The sequence below is a fragment of the Miscanthus floridulus genome, chromosome 5, assembly GCF_019320115.1.
Source record: "Miscanthus floridulus cultivar M001 chromosome 5, ASM1932011v1, whole genome shotgun sequence".
Classification (NCBI taxonomy): Eukaryota; Viridiplantae; Streptophyta; class Magnoliopsida; order Poales; family Poaceae; genus Miscanthus; species Miscanthus floridulus.
In genome coordinates, this window is record NC_089584.1 from 59947459 (window position 1) to 59955859 (window position 8401).

The following is an 8401-nucleotide window of genomic DNA, read 5'->3' on the forward strand; positions in this document are numbered from 1 at the left end:
GGCTATCACTAGATCAAGATCAGGCCAGAAGATTTACCTAAGACAACTTTCTCAACTAGGTACAGCTTGTATGAGTATTTGGTCATGTCTTTTGGACTAACAAATGCTCCCGCCTATTTCATGTACTTGATGAATTCGGTGTTTATGCCCGAGCTTGACAAGTTCGTGGTCGTGTTTATCGATGATATCTTGATTTCCTCTAAAAATGAGGCAGAACATGCAGAGCATCTGAGAGTTGTCTTGTCTAGGCTGAGAGGGCATAAATTGTATGCAAAGTTTTGCAAGTGTGAATTCTGGCTGAAGAAAGTACCTTTCTTGGGTCATATATTATCTGAAGAAGGAATCTCTATAGACCCATCTAAAGTACAAGAGGTCATGGATTGGAGGGCCCTGACTTTGGTCATGAAGTTTGAAGTTTTCTAGGTCTAGCAGGCTATTATTGTCATTTCATTCCTGACTTTTCCAAAATAGCTAAGCCCATGACTAGATTACTTCAGAAGGATGAAAAGTTTAATTGGATTCTAGAGTATGAGGCTGCTTTTCACACTATGTGAACCTTGCTAACCACTGCTCCTATTATGGCACAACCTGACATTGAAAAGCCTTTTGATGTGTTTTGTGATGCATCAGGTGCAGGTTTAGGGTGTGTGCTTATGCAAGAAGGTTGAATTGTTGCATATGCTTCTAGGTAGTTGAGAAGGCATGAAGTCAACTACCCTACACATGATTTAGAACTTGCCGTAGTTGTTCATGCAGTGAAGATATGGAGATATTACTTGTTTGGGAAACATATGTCACATATACACTGACCACAAAAGTCTCAAGTATGTTTTCACTCAACCAGAGTTGAACATGAGACAGCGTAGATGGTTAGAGCTGATTAAGGACTATAATTTGGAAGTGCACTATCATCCAGGAAAAGCCAATGTTGCAGCAGATGCACTTAGTCGGAAATCTCATTATAATGCCTTAGAAGCATTGTTGGAAGATGGGTTTAATCTACTACATCCTGTTGTGCTACACAACATCACTGTTAGTTGTTTGCTTGAGAGCAAAATCATAGAACTACAGAAGATAGATGTAGGTGTGTTTCACATAAAGAGAGAGATGAAGGAATAGGAAACCAAGTATTTTAGGTTGGATAAAAGAGGTGTGCTATGGTTCAAAAACCAACTTGTGGTATCAAAAGAGTATCAACTTAGAAATCAAATTTTAGATGAAGCTCATTCATCCAAGTTGTCTATCCATCCGGATAGTAGCAAAATGTATGAAGTTTTAAAAAACCATTTTTGGTGGACAAAGATGAAGAAGGAAATTGCAGCCTATGTTGCTAGGTGTGGTGTCTGTAGCCGAGTGAAGGCAGAACATCTGAAACCTAGTGGACCGCTCCAGCCGTTGTCCATCTAGGCTAGAAATGGGAGGAAATAAGTATGGACTTTATTATAGGCCTCCCACAGACACAAGGTCATCAAGTTTTACAAAGTGGTGTGGAATAACCAAAGAGAACAAGATGCCACATGGGAACGAGAGGACTATCTACGTGAGGTCTATCCCACTTTTTACGAAAACCGGTAGGTCTTTCAAATCTCAGGATGAGATTTCTATAAGCAAGACGGGCTATAACACCCTATTGTTAAGCATGCATTTGGGACTTGCATTTCATGAGCACAAGCATCATCCAAGCTAAAGGGGATGGGGATCCCGATCTTCTGTCAGGTAGAGGTAACTATCATTATGGTAGAGAATGACACACTGATCCGGCTTCAGATCGAAAGATCGAACCCTACAATCTTAGCACCACAACTCCTCTGTTATCAACTAAGACACAAATCTGGTTGACCTCGCCAAGAAGTGTGGGGGACATGACCCTAGATACCCATGGCAGACCACATGGGCTGCTCTCCCTGGGGTGGCCTAGCCCACAAGATGAAGCCTTACGGAGCACGATGCTGCTCGGTGTCTCCCGCAAGACACCGAGAAGATATCCTAAAGATACTACGAGATCTATTAGGATACATATGATCCCATGATTCCTATAATCTGTTATTACTTTTCGATTATCTCCCAGATCTAACCAACTTGTAACCCTACCCCCTAGACTATATAAGGTGGGCAGGCACCCCCTCCAAACTCATGCAATATCAAACAATAGCCAATACAATCCAACAGACCACATTAGTAGGGTATTACGTCATACAGACAGCATGTACCTATCTAACTCATGTGTCTCTGTTGCCTTCTTATTCTCGATTACACACATCTCTGCCGATTAATCTACCTTTGTGGGATACCCCTCGGAAGACTACCGACGATATTCTATCGATAGTTGGCGCGCCAGGTAGGGTGTGCGTGCTGTTTCCATGTTGAACAAGATGGTATTTTCTGCAGGCTCTTCATCCCTCCCATAGCCCGGCCAGATCTTCATGGTTGGATCGATCACCTAGATCATCAATGCTGACAGAGTCAGAGAGCTCATTGAGTCAGTGCAGATCGATACTACACCGATCATCCCAATGCCTGCGACTGCAGATCCAATCTCGGAACCACTTCTGAGGTCACCTTCATCAACAACTCGCCACCTGATTCCCCGCTACTAGAGGAGGCAAATCAACAATGATGATATGATCACATCCATCGACCAGGTCAGCCAGAACCTCGTCGATTGCCTCTACATCGCCGAATTGGCTCTAACCACTCTGGTTCAGTGCTGACCACCCTCCGATCTAGATCTACCGGAGGCTACTTAGGAAACTCCAAGGGTTATGGCCTACCCTTTGGGCTCACCAATGTTGTCGCCACATACCAAGATGCCCTAAGGGGCTAGTTCGTCGACCAGGTTGGAGATGCCCAACCTCCTGCCAACTAGCCTCCGCCGGCCATCAACATGCTGCACATTGGCTGACACCCTAGAGCATCCCTCCAAACCATCCTAGAGGAGAATCCAGACATCGAGTCCCAAGGGTCTACAGAGACTATCACTGAAACCACCACCACGCAACCTCCTTTCCTACCCTTTTGTGGAGGTGCAATCTTCAATGTTAGCGTCGACAGCCCCTATCGGAATGGGGAAACCAAGGAGGAATACACCACTCGCGTCAATAGGAACGCCAACCGTGCACAGCACCGAGCAAATGAGGCTACCCTTATGATGGCCAAGGCTCAGCTTGACTCACAAGGAAGGCCACGCCAACTCCACCACAACCTCGATAATGAATTTCTCCGTGTTGACGGCCACGACATCTATAGGACCCCAAGTGCCAAATTGGCCATGGCCGCAAAAGAGCTCGCCAGGCCCCTGCAAACATCGAAGGTCGCAAAGGTCGCCGCCATGCTTAAAGCGGTGCATTGCTAGGTCAACGAGATCTGCTAGGATCAGAGGCCTTCATACTCCACAAGCTCAATTCACTGATCAGCTGCGCTAAGATCTGATCGCCACCCAAGTCATTTCACCGACCAGCACCATGATGACAGACAACCCCTCTAGGGGGAGCTAGGGGCAACCACATCGAACACCCATGCCAACACGACTAGGAGGTCGACCAGGACGTCCAAGTGCACCTCAACAATCTTCAAGACACATGATGACATATCAACGAGCGCTATTTTGGCTGCCATGAAGAAGAAGTATGCCACCATCAAGGGTACGAGTAGGAGTTTGGTAACTTGGACTCAACTCTCAAGCCGCTCAACGCTAGCAATGCTGCAGATCACGGTGCCGACAACCCCAAAGGCCCCCCAGCATTCACGAGGGCACTCCGAACACTCTAGTGGCCTTGTGGTTTCAAAATCATTAGGGTTGAGCCCTATGAGGGAAGGATGAACCTCACATGGTGGCTACAGGCTTATGCCACTGTTGTGTGCACCGCTAGAGGAGACACTAGTGTCATGGCAAACTATCTTCTCATCATGCTCATGCCAACCGCGATGAACTGGTTCACAAGCCTTGCCCTAAAATCTAGCAGATCCTAGGAAGAGCTAAAAAAAGTCTTCACCAACAACTACATGGCTACATGTACTCAGCTAGGCACCAAGCATGATCTAAACCGCATCTACTAGAAGTCGTTTGAGCTCCTCCGTAGCTACATCAGACTCTTTTTCGAGGTGAGAAACTCTATTCCTAACATCACGGAAGCTGAGGTCATCACCTCCTTCGTCCTAGGACTCCTTCATTGCGACCTCCACTCCAAGTTCAACCGCAAGCCACCCATAGGGATTGGCGAGATGATTACGACCACCAACTAGTACACCAACGCCGAAGAATCTAAAGTGCGCTTTAACAAGGATGCGAGCACTCATCGCCCAACTCACTATAGCGACGATCACACCAATGACCAGTGCCACAGTGACCGCTGCTACGATGACCATAGTCATCATTAAGATAGCAGCCGTGATCGGCTAGAAGGATCCAAGTCTGGTCAACATCGACGCCGCCGGCTAGACCCCATCGTCGTCGCCATTGATGAACCTTGCGCCAAGCGCAACTATGATGAGCAATACAAGAAGATCTTTGATGGCCCATGCCCTCTCCACAAGAACACCAAGCATAAGATGAAGGACTGCCTCGACTTGGCTAAGGAATTCTAGGCCAAAAAGCCAGAAGATGACAACAACAATGGAGCCAGAGGCCGCCGACCACCTAGGGGCAACAACAATGCCTTCGAGGATCACAACAAGGTTGTCACCACCATCTTTGGGGGCCTCACCTCCATCGAGAGCAGAAGAGAACAGAACCTCGCCGCCCCCGGGGGCTCACCATCAATGCCGAAGACGCCACCACCAACCCCAGCTATCGCCCTTGGTCTGAGGTGCCCATCACCTTCAGTAGGGTTGACCAGTGGGCGGACATCCCCTACACAGGGCATTTCCCCCTCATCCTTGATGCAACCATTCAGAAAGTGCTTTTCAAAAAAGTGCTCGTCGACAGTGGGAGCGCTCTAAACCTCCTCTTCGCCGGAGCCCCAAAGGAGCTGGGCCTCAGGATAATAGATCTCACACCCTCCAACTCCTCCTTCTAGGGTGTGGTACCTAGTAGGGCATCCAAACCACTTGGAGAGATCACCCTACTAGTATAGTTCGGCACGGCAAGCAACTATCACGTTGAGCACATCAACTTCTATGTCACCGACTTCAACACCGCTTACCATGCCATACTTGGTTGGCCAGCTCTAGCCAAGTTCATGGCTGTATCGCACTACATCTATCTAGTGCTGAAGATGCCTTCGCCTATAGGAGTACTAGCCCTATGGGCCAACCTCTCCATTGCCTATGCCTAAGAGACAAAGAGCCTCACCCTCGCTGAAGCCACCGACCTCTCCATCTAGATGGCTAGTGTGGTCACCGATGCCAAGAAAGTGCCCACCGATGACCTAGAAATCCCATCACTGGAGGCTCCACGCACCTCCACCAAGTCTAAGGAAACCAAGGAGGTCGGCCTTGGCCTCGACGACCCCTCCAAGACCATGAAGATTAGGGCTCACCTTGACCCCAAATAGGAAAGCACGCTTGTCTCCTTCCTACATGCCAATGCTGACGTGTTTGCTTGGAAACCTGCAGACATGCCGGGGGTACCACGGGAGAAGATCGAGGACTCCTTGAATGTCTCACTGACCACCAAACCGATCAAGCAAAAACTCCGCTGATTCACGCCAGATAAAGAGGCTATTAGGGTAGAAATAAAATGGCTTCTAGCTACCGAATTCATAAAAGAAGTGTATCATCCTGAGTGGTTAGCAAACCCTGTTCTCATTCAAAAAAAGAATAAAAAATGGAGAATGTGCATTGATTACACTGATCTTAACAAACACTACCCTAAAGACTCCTTCGGTCTGCCTCGGATAGACAAGGTTGTAGACTCCACCACCGGCTATGAATTGCTCTCCTTCTTCGATTATTACTCTGGCTATCACCAAATCTCCCTAAAGGAAGAAGACCAGATCAAGACATCGTTCATTACTCCTTTTGGGGGCATACTGCTATACTACCATGTCCTTTGGACTCAAGAATGCTAAAGTGACCTACCAAAGGGCCATCCAGATGTGTCTCGATCAATAGATCGGCCGCAACATTGAAGCTTACATCGATGATGTGGTCTTCAAGTCCAAGACTGCCGATAATCTCATCGCTGACCTCGAAGAAATGTTCACTAGCTTGAAAAGGTACCGATGGAAGCTGAACCCTTCAAAGTGCATCTTTGGAGTTCCATACGGTATACTCTTGGGCTACATCGTCAGCGCCAGCACATCGAGCCCAACCCTAACAAGGTCTCTGCCATCACCAACATGAAATGGCCAACGTCCGTCAAGGATATAGAGACGCTTATAGGTTGCATCGCCTCTCTCAGCCGCTTTATATCGTGCCTTAGTGAAAAGGGACTACCGTTCTTCAAACTCCTCAAGGCTTCTGAGTGCTTTTCCTAGTCAGACGAGGCAGACCCAGCTTTTGAGCAGCTCAAGTTGTTCTTAACAAAGCCTCCAATCATGACGGCGCCTCGGCGAGATGAAACTCTACTGATCTACATTGCCGCCACTTGTCGCATTGTTAGCATAGCCATCATCATCGAACACGAGGAGGCCAGGCATGCTTACAAGGTGCAATGTCTGGTCTACTTCATCAGCAAGGTCCTTAATGAGCCCAAAACTCATTATCCTTAGGTCCAAAAGCTGCTATACGCCATCCTAATCATGTCGCGCAAGCTCCGCCATTACTTTGAGTACTACAAGATCGTCGTGTTCACCGAGTTCCCTCTGGGGGACATCTTCCGCAACAAAGAGGCCAATGGTTGTATCATCAAGTGGACTATTGAGCTCAGCACTTACTCCATTGAGTTCAGAAGTAGGCCTACTATCAAGTCATAGGCGCTCGCTGACTTTGTTGCTAAGTAGACCGAGATCCAAGAGCCCATCCTCGCAACTTGTCCCAAGCACTGGGTGATGTAGTTTGATGGTGCCCTCAATGTCAATGGTGTTAGTGCTGGCATTCAATTCATTACGCTGACCAAGGATAAGCTCCGATATGTTCTTTGAATACATTTTCTAGCCTCCAACAATGCCGCCGAATATGAAGCATGTCTCCATGGACTCCGTATAGCTGTTGATCTTAGTGTCAAATGCCTAATGGTATACGGGGACTCCACGCTAGTCATCAACCAGCTCAACAAAGATTGGTCCTGCTCTAGTGAGAAGATGGATGCATACTGTGTCAAAATCAAGAAGCTTGAAGGGAAGTTCTATGGTATCGAGTACCACCACGTGGTATGAGATCAAAATCAGCTCGCTGACCACCTATTCAAGATAGGCTTCTCTCATGCTATGATTCCGCCTAGGGTCTTCATTCAAGACCTCTTTACATCATCTATCAAGGAAGAGAAGGAAGTGCAAGAAATTCCCCCCACTGAGTAGCTGGTACTTATAGTACCTTCGCCGACCACCGATTGGAGGGAACAATTCATCAAGTACCTCACCAGCACCGAAGTACCCACCAACAAGACTAAAACCAAATGCCTAATCCATCGAAGCAAGCATTATATGCTGGTGGATGGCAACTTGATGAGGAAAAGTGCCAAGGAAGGGATACTGCAGAAATGCATCACCCAAGAAGAGGGAGTGAAACTACTTCTCAAAATTCACTCTGGTTCCTACGACAACCACGCGGCCTCGAGAAACCAGGTTGGCAAAGGTTTCTGAGCTGGTTTCTACTAGCCCACGGCCATCACCGATGCTGAAGACCTCGTCCGACATTGTGAAGGATGCCAATTTGTTGCCAAGCAAATACACATGGCAGCACAAGAACTACAAACCATACCATCTTACTAGCCCTTCGCATGTTGGGGACTGGATATGATCAAGCCCTTCAAGCCAGCGCCAGGTGGTTTTTGATACGTGTATGTTGCCATTGATAAGTTCTCCAAGTGGATCGAATACAAACCGCTTGTTTTGGCTACTACAAAGAAAACAGTCGAGCTCTTCGAAGACATCATCCACAGATTCGGTTTCTCAAACAGCATTGTCACCGACCTCAGAACCACATTCACTGGTCATTATTTTTGGGATTTCTGCGAAGACTGATGCATCTCCATCAAATATGTCTCTGTTGCCCATCCTAGAGTCAACAGCCAGGTCAAATGGGAGAATGGCATGATCCTTGATGCCCTCAAAAGGAGGCTATATCAGAAAGAAGAAAAGCATCCGAGTAGATGGCTCAAGGAGCTACCAGCTATGGTCTAGGGTCTGCACACTCAAGCTAGTCGCGGCACTAGTGTGTCTCCATATTTTTTGGTCTATGGCTCAAAAGCCATACTACCAGCGGCCATTGCCTTCCGAGCACCTAAGGTGGAACATTATGATGAAGAGCAAGCCATAACTGTTCAAACAGAGGACGTCAATAGGGCCAAGGAGGAACACCT